This window comes from Crinia signifera, chromosome 9 (genome assembly GCF_055691185.1).
Source record: "Crinia signifera chromosome 9, ASM5569118v1, whole genome shotgun sequence".
Lineage (NCBI taxonomy): Eukaryota > Metazoa > Chordata > Amphibia > Anura > Myobatrachidae > Crinia > Crinia signifera.
Window position 1 is genome coordinate 155,544,808 of NC_139225.1, and position 24,144 is coordinate 155,568,951.

General features: G+C 48.9%; 1 long non-coding RNA gene across 2 annotated transcripts; it reads left to right on the forward strand.

The window, feature by feature from the left end:
* Nucleotides 1–4,028: 4,028 nt before the first annotated feature.
* On the forward strand, nt 4,029–21,304 carry LOC146036364 (uncharacterized). 2 transcript variants are annotated; one of them, XR_014460809.1, is made up of 3 exons: nt 4,029–4,188; nt 6,224–6,345; nt 21,101–21,304. It is a non-coding gene; the product is annotated as an uncharacterized LOC146036364 (long non-coding RNA). The 2 variants fall into 2 exon arrangements; XR_014460808.1 differs by lacking the exon at nt 21,101–21,304 and adding an exon at nt 8,013–8,228.
* The last annotated feature ends 2,840 nt before the right edge of the window (nt 21,305–24,144 follow it).

The window sequence follows — 24,144 nt, forward strand, 5'->3', positions numbered from 1 at the left end:
TGGTTTCCGTCAGCTAAAGAGGCTGCAAATTCTGCATTTTAAAAGCAGTCATTCAGCTAAAAGTCCCAAATTAGATATTTAAGCTTGGGACCGAACTACCCTCCATCACTCCTAATACCGCTAGCATAATGTATATCCCCCTGATCAACAGGTAATGTACAGATACTGTAAGCAGTGGCACAGCCCAAGCGGTGGCGAGAGGAAGCCACAGGGTCTTTGCAGATTCCATTAGGGATGACCATTGATGATTCAAAATAAATCGATGGTTTATGGCCAATGTTGAATACTTTTACTATTTTGCCATCGTTGGGGAGAACCAGATGGTTTCCCTCCATAGATTGCACAGCACGGATATGTTAACCCCCCCCCAAGGGACCGAGATATGGAGCATAGCCCCGCCCCTGAAAATCCTGAAATCCCGCCCCCAATGGCCAGTCAGTCAAAGAAAATGGATTACCATCGATAGCTAAAACTGTCGAAGGTCATCCTCCCATAGCTTATTGACATCAATGGCTAGGAGCAGTATCACCATTTATTTATTAACAGTTTCTTATATAGCGCACACATATTCTGCAGCACTGTACAGAGAATAGTTGAACATTCACATCACTCTCTGCCCCAGTGGAGCTTACAATCTGTATTCCCTACCACATGTACACGCACACACAGGGTTCGTTTTTGTTGGGAGCCAATTAGCTTACCAGTATATTTTTGGATTGTGGGAGGAAACCGGAGTACCCGGAGGAAACCCACGCAAGTACGGGGAGAGTATAAAAACTCTGCACAGTTAGGGACATGGTGGGAATAGAACCCATGACCTCAGCGCTGTGAGGCAGTAATGCCAACCATTACATCATACGTGCTACGATTGATGGCAACCATCACATACCCTCGAACATGACCCATTCCATTAGGTACAAAATGCTCTGGGGCAGATTTATTAAGCTTGGAGAAGATATAAACTGGAGATAAAGCGGAGAATAGGTAAAAGGAAATAACGCATCAGCCAATCAACTCCCAACTGTCTTTTTCACACACAGCTGATTGGCTGGTGCTTTATCTCCTTTTACCTTTTCTCCGCTTTATCTCCAGTTTATCTCTTCTCCAAGCTTAATAAATCTGCCCCTATGTTCCTGGACTTCCCTGCCAGTGGCAGTTACAGAGGTGGGACTCCAGCACAGTCTAAAATTCAAAGAGGGGAGTCACATCAACTGCCAGTGTGTCCAGGACAGTGATGTTTGGGGTGGCAGTAGGTGTGGCCCCCCTTTTTGAATTTTGGACAGTGGTGCAGTCCCACCTCTGCAACTGCCACTGGCAGGGAAGTCCAGAAACAGAGCATTTTGTACTTAATGGAATGGGTCATGTTGGAGGGTATGCATCAATGGTGAGTGCACCGATGGCCATCCCTAGATTCCATGTGTTCTAACTGTCCACATGGAATGATAACAGCCCTGGAAACATGGCTGCTGTCTTGGAGAAGACAGATGCAAGAGGTCCTACGGTACCATTAGAGTCTGTCAGGGGACCACAGCGTGTACAGCTCTAGCCGGAAGTGGTGGATTCTGGGAGTGCTGGCACGCTGGTAACACACAGCCCCCTTGGAACAAGGAAGAAATCCCTAGCAACAAGCATGAAATCCCTAGCAACAAGCATGTAGGTAAAATGATTAGAACTAATGCATGGGACATACAAGGGAGGACACATCTGTATATGTAACTCGTGTAAACACCTCAGGGCAATGGGACATTACAGCTCCAGGCCCCCACATCAAACCAGGCCCATCATCGTGATAGTAGGAGGGGGAACAGTCACCAGCTGGTAGACGTTGGGGTAATATAGGGGTGAACATGCCCACATGGCTCTGGCCACACCCACACAGCAACAATAGGCCCCTGATTACACTGGTCAACACTCCGTAAATAGTCTTTTTGTAAGGGGATATGTAAGAGAACACATCTCCTCGCATGCGGTCAAAGGGGAGAGAAAATCATTTGATGGTCACCGACAGTGAAAACATTCACGACATTTGACGTATATATACGTCATGGTCGGGAAGTACTTCCCGACACATGACGTATATATACGTCATGACTTCTAACTGTCACTGCGTCTAGAGACGCAGTGACAGTTAGGTGATGTCTGCTGTCCCTGACAGCAGACATCCCCCCTCGCCGCCCAGGGGGGGTCAGGGGTGCCCCCCCCGGTCGGCGATCGCTGTGATTGGCTGTTTCAAATCTGAACAGCCATTCACAGCGTTTCCTGTGTTACCGGCGGCTAAGCCGCTCGGTAACACAGGGATTCACTGATGATCGGTGCTGTCAAGTACAGCACCGATCACCACCGATGTGCAGCCCCCCTCGAACCCGCCGGGCACTCACCCGGCAGCAGCAGCAGCTCCCCCGGAGCGTCTGGAGCGCACGCAGCGCTGCCCTCCTCCCCCCTCCCCCCGCAGCAGCAGCATCAAGCTGCAGAAAAAGTAAAAAAATAAATATAGGCACTGAAAAAAAAAAAAAATATATATATATATATATATATATACACACACATATTATAAGGGCACGGTAGTGCCCTTATATTAAGGCTGAATCCAACGAACGGATTTTTCCCATAGGGAACTTTTCGGATGGGGGCATGGTGTTTGAGGGACTGCACCTCAAAAGTGACTGGGCGTACTGAGCTGAAATTTGGCATGTACGCGTAGAATCGTCAACCGGTGCTGCGTGCCAAATTTCAGGGCGAAATATTAAAAAATGAGCAATTGGGAGCGATCTAAACCTTCCAACTGCCAGTTTTTTTCTGAGACTTCAGAAATGACACTTTGTCACCCATGTTAGTCTATGAGGGTTTTTTTGGGAAGGCATAACTCGGGGTAGAGGAACAATTGAGACTTGGGGTTTGTTTTATTAGGTAGATATTGTCCCAGTGGAGTGCCTTTTGGGTTGAGGATTTTCAGATAGGTACAGTTTTTATTAAATTTAGTGAAACGTCCCCCATTATAAAGATAGGAGCTCCAACTTGTTGCGCATGCGCATTGTGTCCAGTAGGGGGAGTACACTACAGACAGAAGCTTCACTTGGGTGCACAAACATGGCCGACCTGCCCGAGTAGGTTGTTTTGTTTAGTGAGCAGGAGGGCAATTACCATTCTTTGTGTTATACAGGGGGGCTAAGGGGTGTTATGGGGTTAAGAGGGACAGAGTGTGTGAATAATAGCACTGGCACCGCTTTATTTAAGTAGTTTGATAAGCTCCGTGCAGTGCCAGAGGTGAGGGAAGAATCAGTGACGTCAGTGAACTGGGCGGGATATTCAAAAGTGCTTTGCTTTTGATAGGTGCCCAGCACTGCCTGTCCATGTTCCCTGCAGGCTATCAGCTCTGTGCCTTTTCTTATTAGCTCAGCTAAACTGAGCACCCCTCCAGCAGCATCAGCAGCAGCTCTCCGTGTACCTGCAGCAGCTGTCAGTCAGTGCTGCCAGCGGTCACACAGGGACAGTGCACACACATCTCCCGATCTTACTGTGTGCACTGTGCAGCCTCCTTCTCCCCCCGACATCTGCCCCAGTGGGTTCCTCCTTTTCCCCTGCATCAGCTCCCACTCCCGACAGCCTCCAAGGCAGCTTCGCTCCCTCTTCTTTTTAAACAATAGCTACCATACCAAGAGGTAGTCAACTGTGCACAGGGGGCGGGGCTAAATGGGTCTCAGGGGGCGGAGCTACACGGGACCCAGAGGGGGCGGAGCTACACGGGACAGCCTATGTCCCACTCCCGACAGCCTCCCAAGCCAGCTTCGCCCCCTCTTCTTTTTAAACAATAGGCAATAGCTACCATACCAATAGATAGTCATCTGTGCAGAGGGGCGGGGCTAAATGGGTCTCAGGGGGCGGGGCTACACGGGACCCAGAGGGGGCGGAGCTACACGGGACAGCCTATGTCCCACTCCCGACAGCCTCCCAAGCCAGCTCCGCTCCCTCTTCTTTTTAAACAGTAGCTACCCATACCAAGAGGTAGTCAACTGTGCACAGGGGGCGGGGCTAAACGGTCCCAGAGGGGGCGGAGGTACACGGACCCCAGAGGGGGCGGAGCTACACGGACCCCAGAGGGGGCGGAGCTACACGGAATCCAGAGGGGCTGCTGTGCTGTCAGCAGTGAGAGAGAGAGGGAGCCACTACAGATCCCCAGCTGCTTGTAATGTAAGTGTGTTTGTGCAGTGCATGTGTTTTAATGAATGGGACTGTGTGACTGACTGCCATGTGTGGGGAACTGGTGTGTGTCAGTGTGACTACTGTGAGTGTGTCAGTGACTTGGTGCTGTGTGTAGGTGACAGTGGGTGACTGCGGTGTGTGTGTGTGTGTCAGTGACTGGGTGCTGTGTGTGGGTGACTGCCATGTGTGGGTGTGTCACTGACTAGGTGCTGTGTGTGGGTGACTGCTGTGAGTGTGTGTCACTGACGGAGTGCTGTGTGTGGGTGACTGCCATGTGTGTGTGTGTCAATGACTAGGTGCTGTGTGTGGGTGACTGCCATGTGTGTGTGTGTGTGTGTCAGTGACTGGGTGCTGTGTGTGGGTGACTGCCATGTGTGGGTGTGTCACTGACTAGGTGCTGTGTGTGGGTAACTGCTGTGAGTGTGTGTCACTGACGGAGTGCTGTGTGTGGGTGACTGCCATGTGTGGGTGTGTCAGTGACTAGGTGCTGTGTGTGGGTGACTGCTGTGAGTGTGTGCCACTGAGGGAGTGCTGTGTGTGGGTGACTGCCATGTGTGGGTGTGTCAGTGACTAGGTGCTGTGTGTGGGTGACTGCCATGATGTGTGGGTGTGTCAGTGACTGGGTGCAGGGCCGTATTTCCCACTAGGCCCATGTTTTGTCAGTGACAGGAGCTTGCACTTCTGACTATGGGTACTTGATCCCAGGGGCGGATTGGCCTGCAGGGAAACCGGGCCATTCCCTGGTGGGCTGGCTCATAACACATTAAACCAGGGCTGCCTGCTCTCCTCCATGGCTTGGCCGCGGGCCGCGCTATCTCAGCGGTTACCAGCGGCCAAAACCAAGTTGTAGAGTGGCTGAGGGTGGCGGGGGAAGAATGTGGCTAACAAAGTTCAGTAGAAACAGTGAGCGCCGAGCATCCTATCAGCGCGGTGGGGGCGGGGCGAGATGCGGCTGGAAGAGGAAACACACTGCTGAACTCAGAACAGTGTGTATGCTCTTCCAGCCATATCCCGCCCCCCGCCATGCTGACAGGCACTGCCGCGGGACAGTAGAAATCTAAGCAGCGGGCACAGCTCAACACTCATGCGCCGCTGCCTAATGCCGCGCTAGGAGAGAAGGCCACTGATTAAGTGTCGGTCCCCTAGCTTCCGGAGCCTGCCGCTGATGTGAACAGTGAGATGGGGAAGGGGGGGGGGGGGGGGGCGGAGGTTGGTGCTTTGCGTATTTAAGAGATATGTCAGTTGGGGGGGTGGTGGGGTTGGATGGTGCTGTGTGGGAGAGCTGTCACTGAGGAGGGGGTTTTGGTGCTTTGGTGTGTGAGAAGTGTCAGTGGGGTGGGGGTTGGTGCTGTGTGTGTGTGTGTGTGGTGTCAGTGGGGGGGTTGGTGCTTTGTATGTGTGTGTGAGAGGTGTCAGTGGGGTGGGGGTTGGTGCTTTGTGTGTGTGTGTGTGAGAGAGGTGTCAGTGGGGTGGGGGTTGGTTGCTTTGTGTTTGTGAGAGAGCTGTTAGTGTGGAGCAATGGTTCTGTGTGTAAAGGTGTCAGTGCGGGTGTTGGGGGGATGGTGCTGTGTGTGAGAGCTGTCAGTGGGGGGGAGGATGGTGCTGTGTGAGAGGTGTTTGGTGCTTTGTGTGTGTGTGTGTGAGGTGTCAGTGGGGGAGGATGGTGCTGTGTGAGAGGTGTTTGGTGCTTTGTGCGTGTGGGAGAGGTGTCAGTGGGGGAGGATGGTGCTGTGTGAGAGGTGTTTGGTGCTTTGTGTGTGTGGGAGAGTTGTCAGTGGGGCAGGGGTTGGTGCTTTGTGTGTGTGTGTGTGTGTGAGAGAGGATTCAAGATGGCTGCAGGTGGACTGCGGTGCATGCGCTGCTACCCGCAGCTCCTCTCATGTGCCTTTACAGAGCAGAGCACTTGAGCGACAGCTCACGGTTTTGCCTCAGATCCCCATGACTCCTGTAGGCCATGCAGAGGTGTGCGCGTGGCATCACTGTGTCAATTGGAAACAACATTGGTTGTTGTTCTTGTCAACAGTAACTGTGGTCTCAGCATCTTCTGGAGCTAATGCAGATTAGAAAGCTCAGGATGGAGTGAAGGATCCAGGGAACCGGAGTTCTTCGCTGGAGGTATCCAGAGCCGGAGTGCGGTGACATGAGGTGAATGATGTTCTGTGTGTCTCCCCCACAAAGGCAGGTTTATTTCATCCTTTCAACCACTGGAGGGCCAGGTTAGTAGCCACTACACACCCCAGCGCAGCCTATGCATACACACACAAATAGCCTTACCCTCTCCATACACACACCTGTACCCTAACCCTCTCCATACACACAGCCGTAGCCTAACCCTGTTCATACACACATATAAACACAGCCACTGCCTAACCCTATACATATACATACACACACACACACACACACACACCCATAGCTTAACCCTATTCATACACACACACACACACACCTATCTGTAGCCTAACCCTGTCCATACACACATATATACACACAGCCATAGCTTAAGCCCACACACACACAGCTTAACCCTATTCATACACACACCTGTACCCTAACCCTCTCCATACACACACCTGTACCCTAACCCTATCCATACACACATAAAAAACACAGCCACTGCCTAACCCTATACATACATACACACACACACACACACACACCCATAGCTTAACCCTATTCACACTCACACACACACACACACACACACACACACACACGTATCTGTAGCCTAACCCTGTCCATACACACATATATACACACAGCCATAGCCTAACCCTACACACATACACACAGTTTAACCCTATTCATACACACATACACACCCAGCTGCAGCCTAACCCTATCAATACACACACACACACACCTGTAGCCCATATTTGCCGAGTTTTACATTTGCCTCTCCAGGAGAAGACCGGAGAGGCCAGCCAAATCTCCGGGTCGGGGGCGGGAACAAGGCGGCTGACTCAAAGTCCTGCCCCAATCCACGCGAGTAGGGTGTGGGGCTAAAATGACGCGAATTTATGTGATTTGTGTAATTTTAGCCACGCTCCCTCTCCGCGATTTGCGGTAAATGCCGGTAATCAGCAGGGAAGGGGGGGTGCAGGGGCTCTGGCTGGAGACTTGCCCCCCTTTCCGGGGTGCCTGGAGGTGGTCCCTGATTTCACACATCCATAGCTTAACACTATTCATACACACATCCATAGCTTAACACTATTCATACACACACTCACACACACATCCATAGCTTAACCCCATACATACACACACACCTGTAGCCTAACCCTGTCCATATACACACCGCCGCAGCATAAGCCTACACACACACACACACACACACACACACACACAGCTTAACTCTATTCATATACACACCCATATCTTAACCCTATTCATACACACATACATACCCAGCCGCAGCCCAACCCTATCAATACACACACATATACACACAGCTGGGTACTTATGTATTATCTGGGTGCCCGATTTTGGAATCGAATAAGAAAGCTTTAAGAAAGCCCAGATAATACATAAGTACCCACAGCTGCAGCCTAACCCTACACACATACCCATAACTTAACCCTATTCATATCTGTGGTGATTAAATCTTGTGAGGGGGCGTGGTCAGCCAGGAGGGGGAGGAGTGATATATGAGGCAGGAGTATCCCCTTCCCCTTGGCTGACCACACCCCCTCACGAGATCCCACCCCCATTAGGGCTGCTTTGAGAAATTTCCCGGGCTGGTTTAAAATCCCAATCCGCCCCTGCTTGATCCCTGGCACCAGAAGCACAAACTCCTGTCACTGACATTACAGGACAGCCTCTCTCCGGGTGTTCGGCACCCAATCCCCAGCGCAAGAGAGAGGCAGCCCTATGATGCCTGTCTGCTAATGAAGACACAGCACTGGAGCCGCCCTGATGCTGAAGACGGAGCTTTGCACTGCCAGGGAGCTGAAGACATGCAGCCCCATGCAGTTAAAGTTACACTGAAGACATGCAGCCACACGCATGAAGTTACAGCACCTGCGCTGCTGAAGGTACTTCGTATGCTCTGCTTTCTCTACTCTCCCTCCCTATAATAGCCGGGGGGGGGGGCGCAAATAATCTGGTGCCTAGGGGCGGGCTGAGACTTATATCCGGGGTGACAGTGGTTAACGCTGTGTGGGTCAGTGACTGGGAGCTGTGTGTGGGTGACTGCTGTGAGTGTGTGTCACTGACGGAGTGCTGTGTGTGGGTGACTGCCATGAGTGTGTGTGTGAAAGACTGCCGTGAGTGTGTATCACTAACTGGGTGCTGTGTGTGTGTGATTGCCATGTGTGGATGACAGCTGTGTGTGTGTCAGTGACTGGATGCTGTGTGGGTGACTGCCTTGTGTGTTTATGTGACTGGGTGCTGTGTGTGGGTGACTGCTTTGTGTCTGTGTCAGTGACGGTGCTGTATGGGTGACTGCCTTGCGTGTGTCAGTGACTGGGAGCTTTGTGTGTGTCACTGACTGGGTGCTGTGTGTGTGGGCAGGGGCGGATTGGCTATTAAATTCATCGGGAAGTTTCACGGGAGGCCGATTAGTAGGAAAGATGCAGGCGGGTGTGTAGCACACCAGTGCCGCCCACACAATTCGGCCGGGCCCCTCATTACTCAGTGTACATCTCAGCCTCAGTGGCAGACGGCAGCCCGAGTCCGTGTCCCCGGGTAGCCCTGCCTCCCCCCCCACCCGTTGCAGAAGTATGCACGTATGAGGGTGGCGGTGTATAAATGTATGCACATATGAGGGTGGCGGTGTATAAATGTATGCACATATGAGGGTGGCGGTGTATAAATGTATGCACGTATGAGGGTGGCGGTGTATAAATGTATGCACGTATAAGGGTGGCGGTGTATAAATGTATGCACGTATGAGGGTGGCGGTGTATAAATGTATGTATGAATGTATGAGGGTGGCGGTGTATAAATGTATGTATGAGGATGGTGGTGTAAATGTATGCACTTATGAGGGTGGCGGTGTATAAATGTATGTATGAGGGTGGTGGTGTAAATGTATGAACGTATGAGGGTGGCGGTGTATAAATGTATGAATGTATGAGGGTTGCGGTGTATAAATGTATGCACGTATGAGGGTGGCGGTGTATAAATGTATGCACGTATGAGGGTGGCGGTGTATAAATGTATGTATGAGGGTGGCGGTGTATAAATGTATGTATGTATGTATGAGGGTGGCGGTGTATAAATGTATGCACGTATGAGGGCCGCGGTGTATAAATGTATGTATCTATGTATGAGGGTGGCGGTGTATAAATGTATTTATGTATGTATGAGGGTGGCGGTGTATAAATGTATTTATGTATGTATGAGGGTGGCAGTGTATAAATGTATGCACGTATGAGGGCCGCGGTGTATGTATGTATGTATGTATGTATGAGGGTGATGGTGTATAAATGTATGCACGTATGAGGGTAGCGGTGTATAAATGTATGTATGAGGGTGGTGGTGTATAAATGTATGCACGTATGAGGGTGGCGGTGTATAAATGTATTTATGTATGTATGAGGGTGGCGGTGTATAAATGTATGCACGTATGAGGGCCGCGGTGTATGTATGCACGTATGAGGGCTTTTTTTTTTCTTTTTTCTTCCTTTTTTTTTTATTAAAATAATGTATTTAATTTTTTGCTTACTGCAAGTTTGCTGTTAAGTGTGAAATATCAGTCAAGGGGTGCTGCCATGTATGCTGCATAATTTCAGGGGTGCCACTATGTGTGCCATATAATTCCAGGGGTGCTCCATGTATGCCATATCAGTCCAGGGGCATCGCCATGTGTGCCGTATCAGTCCAGGGGAGCTGGCTTTTTTTTTTTATTAAAATAAGAAAAAATATATATAATTTTTTTCTTACTGCAAGGGTGCTGTTAAGTATGCCAAATCAGTCAAGGGGAGCCGCCATGTGTGCTGTATAGTTCCAGACACTATTGATGATTTAGGGCCAGATGCACTAATCTTCAACAGTGATAAAATGGAGAGTGATAAAGAACCAACCAATCAGCTCCTGTCTGACATTTTTCAAACACAGCCTGTGACATGGCAGGTAGGTGCTGATGGGTTGGCTGTTTATCACTCTCCATTTTATCACTTTTGAAGCTTAGTGCATCTGGCCCTTAGTCTTGCCTGTCACCGATGTCTCTAAGTAAGGTGATGTAGTAATTTAGAATGTAAGCTCTAACGAGCAGGGCCCTCTCTCATGTGCTTTTCTAAGAATATATCTCTGCCACTATTATAATTACATCAGTGTCTGCTGCTGCAACTGTCTTTTTTTATTTACCATGTACTTGTCCTAATTTGCATTTGTACTCAGTGGCGTAGCGAGGGTGGTGCCGGGTGAGCGTGAGCTCCGGCTGCCGACGAGTAGCAGGGCGCCCGGCCGCCGGTCCACTGTCTGGATGCCGCCCGCCCGTCCATAACAGAGGCGCAGAGTCTGAGAGTATTACAGAGACCCTGCGCCCCTGCCGCCGCCACAGGAAACACAAGAGACACATGCTAGGTCCTCCTGCGTCTGTCACACTGACAGACGCTAGAGATGCAGGGGGACCTCTAGCGGCTGTCTCCTTTTGTGGCGGCGGCCATCATTGGAGGGGCGCAGGGTCTCTAATACTGTCAGAGACTCTGCTCCTCTGCTATGGATGGGCGGGCAGGCAGACATTTAGTGATATTTATAAAGGTACAGTATGTGTGATCCGCTGTGACTGTGGGCATGGGGGGAGGGCAATATCTATGAGCTGGGCAGTGACTGCGGGAATGGGGGGGGGATGCATGCATGGTGCAGTCCCTGTGTGCATGGAGAGTGTATGTGCTGGGCAGAGACTGTGGGAATGGGGGTGTATTTGCTGGGCATGAGGCTGTGAAATGTTGGGCAGTAACTGGCCATGGAGGGTGGTGTATCTGCTGGGCAGTAACTGTGAACATGGGGGTGCATGTGCTGGGTAGTGACTGGGTATGGTAGGGGTGTGTGTTCTGGGCAGTGACTGTGGGCATGGGGGTGTATTTGCTGGGCATGAGGCTGTGTAATGTTGGACAGTGACTGAGCATGAGTGGGTATGTGCTGGGCAGTGACTGTGAGAATGGGGAAGTATGTGCTGGGCATGAGGCTGAAATGTTGGGCAGTGTCTGGGTATGGTGGGGGTGTATTGCTGGGCAGTGACTGTGAGCATGGGGGTGTATGCTGGGCATGAAGCTGTGAAATTTGGGCAAGGACTGGGCATGGGGGGTGGTTAATTTGATGGGCAGTGACTGTGAGTATGGGGGTGTATAAGTAGCACTAAAATGTCATGGGGGGGGGGGGGGGGGGGGGGGGCGCCGAAACATACTGTTGCTCCAGGCACCATGTCACCTAGCTAATCCTCTGTACTGTAAATCACTATTTTTCTCGTTCAGGTGTGAGTTCCAGGTAGAATGTACGAGGCACATGGTCACTGTCAATGTCTCTGACACATGCTCCTGATCCCCAGCCAGAGCCCAGTACCAGCACACCTGGATCCTGTGTCAGTGACTGGGTGCTGTGTGAATGACTCCCATGTGTGGGTGACTGCTGTGAGTGTGTGTCAGTGACTGGGATCTGTGTGTGGGTGACTGCTGTGTGTGTGTGTGTCAGTGACTGGGTGACAGTGGGTAACACTGTGTGTGTGTGTGTGTGTGTGTGTGTCAGTGACTGGGATCTGTGTGTGGGTGACTGCTGTGTGTGTGTGTGTGTGTGTGTGTGTGTGTGTGTCAGTGACTGGGTGACAGTGGGTAACACTGTGTGTATGTGTCAGTGATTGGGAGCTGTGTGTGGGTGACTGCAATGAGTGTGTGTGTGTCACGGACTGGGTGCTGTGCATGGGTGACTGCCATGAGTGTGTGTCAGTGACTGGGTACTGTGTGTGCATGACTGCCATGTGTAGGTGACAGCTGTGTGTGTGTGACTGGATGCTGTGTGGGTGACTGCAGTGGCGTAACTAGGGCTCCACAGCCCTTGCGGTGGTGGGGGAGCCGACTCCACAGGGGCGCAGGAGCATGGTGAAGCACGCTGGAAATGTGTGCACCTCTCCCCCCTCCCCAGATGCCCCCTCTCCCCCCCCAGATGCTGAGATTTGCGCCGCTCCCCCCAGATGCTGAGTTGTGCGCCCATCGTCACGCTCCCCCCCAGGCGCCGGAGATGTTGCGCCACCCTCTCCCCCACCTAGCAGTCCCAGAGCCTCCGTCCTCCAGCAGCCGCAACATGAGGGAAAATAAGCAGCGCTGCGCTAGGCCTGCCTCCCACACAGGGATCACACTGCTGTAGCGCTGCTATGTCCAGCCTGGATTCCCCTGCCGCCAGTCTCTCCTTCATCCTGTGGCTGGATCCACAGGCCTCATTTCCTGCAGCTCCCCCCCCCCCCGTGATTGGTCAGTGCCCATGGAGCCCTGTACCCTCCTACCTGTACCCAGTGTATGATCTCATAACTTTTATTATCTTCTTAAAAGGTTTGGCCTGACTCACTTGTCCAACAAGAAGTGTCCGTGTATGATTTCTCTCAATAAAGAATAGCATCTTTTGTAGGAAACACAGGGGGTCATTCAGACCTGATCACTGCCATGTGTTTTGTGCACGGCTGCAATCAGGTTCAAACTGCGCATGCATATGCACCGCAACACACATGTGCGTTGGACGCATACAAAAAACTTAGCTGTTCAGCGGTGGACTGTGCGAAAAAAATGTTTGCACAGGCCATCGCTAGAAGATTGACAGAAAGGGGAGGATATTGGCGAATGTGCGACCTGCGCCGCTCTCTCCCCCCCCAGACACTGAAATGTGCGTCGCCATGCTCCCCCCAGGTGCCGGAGATGCTGCGTCTCCCTCTCCCCCACCTAGCAGTCCCAGAGCCTCCCTCCTCCAGCAGCTGCACCATGATGGAAAATAAGCAGCGCTGGGCTTGCCTCCCATACAGGGATGACACTGCTGCAGTCCAGCCTGGATTCTCCTGCCACCAGTCTCCCCTTCATCCTGTGGCTGGATCCACAGGCCCCATTTCCTGCAGCTCAACCCCCCGATTGGTCAGTGCCCATGGAGCCCTGTACACTCCTACCTGTACCAGTGTGTGATCCCTTGTGTGTGTGCATGAAATCTTTTGACCCACCTACCCTCTTCCTCTGTGTGTGACCCCCCTTGACCCCCCATCATCCCTGGTGTGTTTCCTCCTGCACCCCCTATTCCCTTGTATGACACCTTGTCCCCTCTTCCACCCTTATCCATAGTGTGTGACCCTCCTGTACCACACATCTCCTGTGTGTGACACCTTCTCCACACTCTACATCCTTTCTCTGTGTGTGACAACCCTCTTATCCTTGGCTTGTAACCCCCCTGTACAACACACCCCGTGTATGAAACCTTCCCCACTCTTCTCCAGGATGGCCCTCTCTTTTGTAGATGTTTACATGGGTCCCATCTGTCCACCTGCCGTCCCTACTGCTACTAGACCCGACAGTGCCAGCAGCCCATCTCTTGGGCTAATATCACCTGCGGAGGCCTCTCCGGCAGGACCCAGCACAGGACTGCATACAGCTGAGGAAGCGGTCTGGGATGCGGTGGCAGCTCTCTACACTCCCTTGAGGACACTTCTGCTGCCTGGCCCTATTGAGCCTGTAGCCCTCCGCCCCTGGCACTGTGAGTACTGCTTAAAACTACTGCTTAAAAGTACTGCTCATTGCCAGGGGTTTCATGGGATGGGTGTCTTCATTGCCAGGGCTTTCATGCTCTGGGACGGGTGTCATACTCCTGCCAGGGGTTTGTAATGCTTGTAGGCAGTGGTAATGCTCGTTGCCAAGGGTGTGTTATTGTTAAACATTTTAAAAAATCCAATGTTTATTCTTACACTGAAATTTTTATTTTGAATAACAAAAAATAAATTTAAAAAAAGCGATGAAATTCCATTGACAAAAAACCTCACGGTTTCACATGTCCCATTAAGGCTTCTTACACATGATCTGGCATTTCAGAAACCTGTTGTAACTCTTCCACTCAAACGCCAAAAAGCAATGAAATTACGATCATTAAGGCTGATGCCTTAATGGACGTGTTCCTTGCGCAATACAGATATGGTACGCCATCACAGCCTGTGGGTAAGTGCAGATTCAGCACTCTCACAGAGTGAGATTGCTGTCACTCACACAATGGTGGAGCTGCTAATTCACAGATTTGTGTGCTCATTGGAATACACACATGCAGTCTATGCAACTGAAGGTCTGAGCAGTTATGTGGCGCACTCATCCTAATAAGTACCTGCAATCATCTAACGCTGTCTATCCCACTGAATTACTATAGTGTTCTTTCTAGCACCCGCCATCTTTGAAAACCCATGCAGTTCCTCTTCCCTGCCTGGGGTGTAGCTGTCTGCTGTAGTGCTTCTAGCACAGTGTGATCTGTATATCAGTACTGCAAATCAGACCTGTGCTAGAAACACTATAGCAGACAGCAACACCCCAGACTGGGTAGAGGAACTGCATGGGTTTTCAAAGATAGCGGGTGCTAAAATAAACATTATTACTAGATCTATTCCACTGAGGGTCCAACATCTTTCACGCTCACTACATATATCCATTTCATTTAGTATTCACATACAGTTACCAGAAACATCTTTCATAATTGTAACTATAATACTCCCAACTACTATGCATCTACACTTTGTTCTCCTATACGCCTTAATGCTGCTCTGTCTTCCCCGATACCTACTGCTGTGTGTATTCCCTTATCTGCACCAATGTGTCTTTCCCCATCTGTGCTGCCCTGTCTTTCCACACAGATGCTACTGTTTCCTTCTATCTGTGCCACTGGCTTCCCCTCTATTAGTGATACTCTGTCTCCCCCTCCATCCATGCTGCTCTGCCCGCCTCATCCATGACAGTGTCCTTCCATCTGTACTGCTGTCTCCCCTCTCCATCTGTACTGCTCTGTTTTCCCTTTATCCCCTTTGCCCCGAACCCCCTCCCCCATCAGTGCTGTCTTTCCTCCAACTGCTCCTCTGTTTCCCACCCAATCGCATCATTCTGTCTTACCTTCCCCAATCTGTGCCACTGTTTTCCACGCATCTGCTTCATTAGTCCCCCATCAGTGCTGCTTTGCCTTCCCACCATCTACGCATTTCTATTCCTCCCCATCCGCCCCACACTGCCTCCTACCCCAATCAAAACCACTTTTACCCCATCCTCTCGGCTCTGTTTACTGCTCAAACCTTCAGTTGCATAGACTGCATGTGTGTATTCCAATGAGCACACAAATCTGTGAATTAGCAGCTCCACCATTGTGTGAGTGACAGCAATCTCACTCTGTGAGAGTGCTGAATCTGCACTTACCCACAGGCTGTGATGGCGTACCATATCTGTATTGCGCAAGGAACACGTCCATTAAGGCATCAGCCTTAATGATCGTAATTTCATTGCTTTTTGGCGTTTGAGTGGAAGAGTTACAACAGGTTTCTGAAATGCCAGATCATGTGTAAGAAGCCTTAATGGGACATGTGAAACCGTGAGGTTTTTTGTCAATGGAATATATATATATATATATATATATATATATATATATATGTGTGTGTATATATATATATATGTGTATATATATATATATATATATATATATATATAAATATACACACATATATATATATATATATATATATATATATATGTGTGTGTGTGTGTGTGTGTGTGTGTATATACCGCACCGATTACCACCGATCGCCAGCCCCCCCCCCCCTCCCACCCGGCAGCCCCCCTCCCTCCCACCCACCCGGCTGCCGCAGCGCCAGCACCCCTCCCACCCCCCCGCCAGCCGCAGCGCCAGCCCCCCTCCCAAATCTGGTGACTAAAATGGGGTCACTTGTGGGGGGGTTCCACTGTATTGGTGCTTCGGGGGTCTTGCTAATGCGACATAGCACCCACCATTCATTCCACCACCAAAAATCACTCCTTCCCTTCTGAGTCCTGCCATGCACCCAACTGGTATTTTTTGGTCACACGTGAGGCATTGCCGTACTCGGGAGAAATTGGGGCACAGATTTTGGGGTGCTTTGTCTCCTTCATTCCTTGTGAAAATAAAAAATTTTGAGCCAGAACTGCATTTTTCTGTAAAAAATTAAATTTTTTTACAGAAAAATGCAGATCTGGCTCAAAATTTTTCATTTTCACAAGGAATGAAGGAGACAAAGCACCCCAAAATCTGTGCCCCAATTTCTCCCGAGTACGGCAATGCCTCACGTGTGACCAAAAAATACCAGTTGGGTGCATGGCAGGACTCAGAAGGGAAGGAGTGATTTTTGGATTTTGCAGCACAGATTCTGGTTGAATGACCCCCGAAACACCCATACAGTGGAACCCCCCCACAAGTGACCCCATTTTGCAAACTACACCCTTCAGAGAATTCATCAAGGGGTATAGTGTACATTTCAAACCCCCCGGGGTTTCACCAATTTTGATACAACTGAGCTGTGAAAATGAAAAATTAATTTTTTTCATTTTCACTGCCCAGTTGTACCACAATTGGTGAAACCCCTGGGGGTTTGAAATGTACACTATACCCCTAGATGAATTCCCTGAAGGGTGTAGTTTGCAAAATGGGGTCACTTGTGGGGGGGTACCTAACTTTTAGCATCTTATGGTGCCTAGAAACCTACATGGTGCCTAAAAAATAATCTCATAAAAAGGAGGCTCCAAAATCAAGTAGGTGCTCCTTCTATTATGAAGCCTGTGGTTTGGTCACCGTGCACACTAGGGCCACATATAGGATATTTATGAAAACAAAAGCATTTGGGGAATCAATTTTTAGTCACATTTCTCTAGTAAAATCTACTGTGTTCCTTAGAAAAATGTATTAAAATTGCAAATCTGCAAAAAAAATGAAATTTTGAAATTTCACCTACACTTTCTTTTAATTCCTGTGAAACACCTAAAGGGTTAACAAACTTCCAAAATGCTGTTTTGAATACTGTGAGGGGTGCAGTTTTTGAAATGGCATCATTTATGGGGGTGTCTCACATACAAGTCACTCAAAGTCACATCATAACTGACCTGGTCCCTAAAAAAATCAGAGTTTGAAATTTTCTTGAAAATTTGAGAATTTGCTATTCATATTTGAAGCCTCCTAGTGTCCAAAAAAATGAAAATGAGGTTGAAATAATGATGGCAACATAAAGTAGACATATGGTCTATGTTAGTTATTCACTATTTTGAGTGGTAAGATTATTTGTCTCACAAGCAGAAAATTTAACATTTTGCAAATCGCAAAATTTTCCATTTTTTTACGACATTTTGGTATTTTTCACAAAAAAACACAGACTGTATCGACGAAAATTTACCACTAACTTGAAGTACAATGTGTCACGAGAAAACAATCTCAAAATCACTGGGATAAGTAAAAGCAAAAAAAAGTTATCCCCACTTAAGTGATACATGCCAGATTTGAAAAAAAGGGCTCTGTCAGGAAGGCAAAAACTGTCTCTGTCATGAAGGGGTTAAATATACTAAATAATATGTTGGTGCTACAGTATATAAAGCAGACAATCAGAACAGTCAGAAAAGAAGACGTTACTCTAAGATTTTTCTTTAGTCACATAAATTTTTTTTAAAAATTCTGCTCAAAATGTTAATACTCATCAATGAATAGAATTAGGAGTACACAAATTCATTTAAAGCACATGTATTCCGGTATTATTTTCCTGAGGACTCCGGTTAATTACCTGTAATATATTTCTGCCTGCACGGCAAATAATCAGGCTCCCTCTTTATATAATTTAATGTACAGTAAATAAACGCCGCGGCGCTGGCATACAAACTAAATATAGCGTCTTGGACTGGAACCAAGTACAGAATTCATGAAACTGTTCCGCAGGATCACTCACAGGCGTTATGCTAATTTAGATTAGAATCGCAATTTAATACACATCTGTATTTGTCATTTGTCCCTCTCTGTTATTATTTAACAGAGCAGAAGGCTACATAATGTGCGGTTCTCAAGTTCCATTAGATTTCCATAGAATGGCAACTTGCAATTATTTCCGCAGCCGGGTGTCGGCAGAGGGGACCTGCGGGTGCAGTTTAAATAGCTTGTTTTCTTTTTTTTTCCCATTAAGTAGACTTGAGGAACCAAACAACTGACTGGGTGATGCCATTTATGGCTGGGGAACAAGAGTGTGGTAATTGTGATGAGGTGGGTAATGTATTATCCTTATTATATGCCCAACACATGATTATAGAGCATCAGTCACCTAGACACTGGAGACGGCCATTTTGTGAGCAGAAGTAATATTCAGTAGTACGGTGCTTAGACATGGTAACAGCTATGAGTCATGAACCAGTACTGAGCCTAAGGAAGTACCTCATGCCTCAGGAATTTCTCTATGTATGTACGTAGAATAGACATTTTATTAGGTACACATTTTTAGGACTAGCAGGACAGCCCAAACCGCTCCGGGCCTTGGCCATCACCAACCTGCCCCAGGGCCTGGCCAACACCGACCTTCCCTATGCCGCAGCCAGCACCACCGTAACTCGGATGTGGGGCCTGGGACTGACAAGATAGGCAGGGCCCTCCACACACACACACACACACACACTCCCCCCCCCCCCCCCTCTTCAGAGTGACAGGGCCTGGGACAAGTGTTATCATAGTACCCCCCTGATGACGGCCCTGCGGATGTGTGGCCAACAAGAATCTGCCTCACACCTTCTCTACTGGAAAAGAGGAGGAGTGTAAATATTTGCTGGTGAGTAAGGAGGAGAGGGGAAGTGGAGGGGCCGAGAGATGAAGGCTTTGATTTATTTATTACTAGCTGACCTGCCCGGGAAAACCTTGGGGGCTTTTTTATTTAAAAATTGGGTACTTTTTTCCTACCACGGCGCCCAGATTTTCTACGTACGGCACCGTAGGTAAATCGCATGGGCCATTATATGGCATGTATATTGAATTGCATGTATACAGGGCCGGTGCAAGCCTCCCCCGCTTAACGGATTTAAACTTGCAGGGGAGGAGAGGTGCCCCCTTGGGAGCAGGACCCCGGCGGCAGATGACTCCATTGCCTCCCACAGTTCTGCCTGTGTGTGTGTGTGTGTGTAGTGAGCATATGTGGCATACATAGGCGAATCTAGGGGGTGGGACCCACTAATTCCGACCCCCACCCAGTTCAATGGCTGCCAGTTCCCCCTTCGGTATCACTGAAGCTCGAGGTTGATCTCAGTCGAACCCAAATCGCTGGGCCTTCAATCTGATACCAGGCTGGATCCATATGGGTTAATTGGTTCCAGGGATATTGAGGTTAAACTGGTTGTTTTTTTTTTTTCATTTCTTAATTGTAATTTCATGACTATTTATGTTTTTTGAGGGCAGATTTCTCTGGAACCAAGCAGCCCAGTTTCACGGGACCAAAATCATTCAAAGCCAACTCAAAAGTTCTTCAATATGATACTGGTCTCCTGTAAATGGGTCAGTTGGTTCCGATGATATAGCTGGTTGGTTAAAGGGGGGTAGGAAGAGGGGAGTGTTTGTCTCTCCCCCTCATACCATAAAATGCAGGGACTAGGCTGGTGTATAAGGGGTCAGCCTGGGAATGTCCCTGCATGATCCTGGGACCATATTCCCGGGAAAATCCCTGCATTTTCTATTGTGAAAGGGGTATTATTTCAAACAGCCGTGACCTGCAGTGCTCTGAATACAGCCGGGCAGCCCCCTGCTCTCTGCCCAGCTGTCAATGACTGTCACCCCTGCAGTTTCCGCTCCAATTCTTCTCCACGCTTTCACCTCAGCCCGCCCCCCTTTAATCATGTGCGGCATCATGTGTAATGGGTACTATGGTGTGCGGCATCATGTGTAATGGGTACTATGGTGTGCGGCATCATGTGCAATGGGTACTATGGTGTGCGGCATCATGTGTAATGGGTACTATGGTGTGCGGCATCATGTGTAATGGGTACTATGGGGTGCGGCATCATGTGTAAGGGTACTATGGTGTGCGGCATCATGTGTAATGGGTACTATGGTGCCATCAAGCAAGAACCCCCTAGCAATGAGCACGTAGGTAAGCAGCACTTATGTGGCAAATATGTAAGGGGCATTACAGTTTGATATGTATGTAATGGGCATCATGATGTGTGGCACAATGTGTAATGGGCATTATGGTGTGTGGCCTTATGTGTAATTGGCATTACGGCGTGTGGCTTTATGTGTAATGGGTATTACGGAGTTTGCTAAAATGTGTAATGGGCATTACTGTGTATGGTCTAAAGTGTAATACCACACCCCTTTTTGTGATACCACGCCTCCTTCCCATGAGGCCACGCCCCCTTTTTGCCGCGCGGCTACGCCGCGCAAAGGTTCCCCTGCTGTTATGTCTACATCTGGGACCACCCATTACCATAATTCTAGATTCGCCTATGGTGGCATACTGTGTGTGTGTGTGTGTGTGTGTGTGATGTGTGGTATATGTACAGAACATCCCCAAGTATTCCCAATTATTGAAAGCCTCCACCATACTGTATGTTAGAATGTGTTTGCATTCATACTCAATGACCGCAATGAAATCAGGTGTGGTGTTGTTCCTTCCTCATCAGTTTCCCAGATAGTCAATCTTTTCCGTTTTCAATCATGGCAAATTGAACCTTGGTGTTTTATAACCCTGGTGTGGTACCATGGGATCTATCTGACCCCACTCCTCTTTGAACCATTGTTTCAAAGAAACGATCACCAATAGTGACCTTGCCTTTCACGTTATTTCCCATAAGGACTTCCTAAGAATGTGGCACATGTTCGCTAGTTTTTGTGTCTGTTTATTTTCTATTTACTGTTATTTGTGTTGAGGTTAAAATGGGCCCCATAGCACCTTCCATGTTTTATATGTATTTTTCCTTATTTCAAGGTTCTATGAAGTGCACAGCGGAACACAATTTTTAAACGACAGAGATGGTCACCCGAAGCCGTTGTCGCGTCTTTAGGGGGACAGTGGAGATGAGGACAATATTGAAGATTTGAGCTGGGAGCAGTAAAAGTTAGGCCTCCAGTGATAATGATAATCACCTAATGTAAAATAATCAGAAACTCACACAGGAAGTGTTGTGCAATATCATTTGGACAAAAATAAAATCATTGTAATAAGCAGTGTTTAATCTGGTGATATATTTAGTACATTTTTTACCATGGACTTGGTACTAACAACGTGACAATTTTCATGGTATCACACCAGGGTTACATTTCTAAATGAAATTTCCCAAAACTGGCTTTGCGGTGCACACCACCGGGTCCAGAGGTACTTTGTTGCTGAATTTGGTGGCCACATGTCCAAACAATGCGACAGGCACGCAGGCGCAGGCGCACACACACACACACACACACACACACACACTCTTTAACTTATTTATAGATTTATTACCAGTTATTTTATAGCGCACACATATTCCACAGGGTTGGGATCATTTGGTCTACAGCATGATGGTCGACAGTCATTAGTTCAACACCATTAGGTCGACATTGGAAAAGGTCAACATGGGTCTAGGTCGACATGGTTCTAGGTCGAAAGGACTTTAGTTCCACAGGTCATTAGTTCGACAATGTGTAGGTCGAAAGGCAAAAGGTCGACATGGGGTTTTTCACTTTTTTTACCTGAATGTCAACACAGTCAACATGGACACAGTTGAAAGTGCACTGCATCCTCTCACATCGCTCCCTGCGCTCGCAATGCGCTGGGCACACTATTTTCTTCTCCCACCACGCCCTAGTGGATGGTAGGGCATGAAATACTGCCTGTCGGCACATGTCAGTTTGACTGTCGACCTAGACACTGTCGAACTAACGACCTTTCCACCTAGAACCATGTTGACCTTTTCCTATGTCGACTTAGACCCATGTCGACCTTTTCCCATGTCGACCTAATGACCGTCTACCATCATGCTGTAGACCAAATGACCGCATCCCTTTTCCACAGTGCTGTAAAGAGAATATTTGAACACTCACATCAGTCCCTGCCCCAGTGGAGCTTACAATATATATCCCCTACCACATGTACACGCACACACAGACATTCTAGGGGTAATATTGTTGGGAGCCAATTAACCTACCAGTACATTTTTGGATTGAGGCAGGAAACCGGAGTACCCAGAGGAAACCCACGCAAGCATGGGGAGAATATACAAACTCCACACAGTTAGGGCCATGGTGGGAATGGAACCCATGACCCCAGCGCGATGAGGCAGTCTTGCTAACCATTACATTGATCCACCTCCGATAACTGGGTATAACCACACTTTGCCCCAGAACTGACCCATGGAGACTTGTTGCAATCTAGCAGTTATGGCAGACATCACTGGAGTCCATCAGGGATTCCAAGACATGGATATCTGTAAATCCTGGCCTTGAGGCCCTAGTGTGGGAACCAATGGTATATACACAGATCTCATCTTCATGCACCTGGAAACAGCTTGTTACAACGCCTAAGCTTGATGGAGACCAATGCCAGCCCATTACCAACAACTCTAGGTATACAAATTCCTCTGCCAATGGCAAACACGGCCTACCATGAATGGCATGTCACTGACCCCAAATAGGGTAGAATCAGAGTCTATTGGCCAGGAGAGTCTCTAGACTTACAACAAGACTGGAGGAGAATATGTTGTTGTTTGGATGGTCACCAATAGAGGCTGTCCAACAGCAGCAATTCAATTGTGCGACCATATGGGTGCCAACATTTCTGTGCAAGAATTTCCCCTTTTGGGCACCTTCAATACACTCTTCACATCTTGGTCTGGACTGAAGTCGAGTTTTGGGGGCAGCTGAATTACTCCCATGAGCTGCCATTTTTTTTTTGAGTACCCAAAAAACAATTGCAATCACCTCCAGTGACCCTGTTTTTTTCCCGCCGAACAGTAAAACTGATAACAACAATAACTTGGTGGGGGTTGAAAATTCCAAAAAGGCAATAGACCATTTGCACCGTGAGTCCTGTTGGAGAAAGTGCGCTATACAGATGGGGCAGGTCCCATCCTGGCTGGCGGATCGCCAGAACGTCCGCCCTGGCGACCCGCCAGCAGCCGCGCCAGCGAATACACTGAGACGCGCGTGCGTCTCACACGCACGCGCGTCTCAGTCTCCGTCGCCAGCGCGACGGAAACCCTGTCCGTCTCCGCCTCAGGGAGACGGACAGGGTTAGGGGGGGTTAGGGGGGGATGCGAGCAGGCGGCGGGGACCCCGGGTTACCGCCGGCAAGCCGGCGGGGTCCCGGTGGAATGGATGGAAGCGCCGTCGGAAGGGGACGCGCGCGCCTCTCGTGCGCACGCGTCCCCTTCTCACCATCACCATGGCGCTGGCGGGGGATGGCGGCTGGCGACGCCAGCGCCATCCCCTGCCAAGATGGGACCTGCCCCATCTGTATAAATTAAACTTACTAACTTACTTTTGAAAACTATCAGGCAGATTACAGCATGACGCGACATGTTTCTAAAAAACATTATTATATTTTAGGTTTTGACAGTATTGATAGTAACATTGCAGCCTGCAAAGCGAGATTTCTTGTTTGCAAATATCTTTTCACCGGAATATTCTTCTTCTTATGCAGCACAGTATACATGACTAATGTGATGCCAATACAAGACATTCCAAATGCAATTCAACCTTGTGTATATTCATCCCTAAATATAGAAGTATGTTTTTGATGTAGTAAATGTTATATTATGGTGAACACTGGTCTGTTAGCATCTTGTAGGCACTACCTTTATTTATTGGATGTGCTGCTTTCCATACTATTGTGGCATTAGCCAGGGCCGTAACTGGGGGGGCTCACACACACCGTGTGCTGCATGGGGGGGGCGCTGTCGGGGACGGGCAGTGGGGGTCTGGGGGATGGGCGTAGCGGCAGCTGGAAGCAAGCTATGCTGTTTGCCTGGCGGGAAGCAGATTTTTGAAAGACTTGCT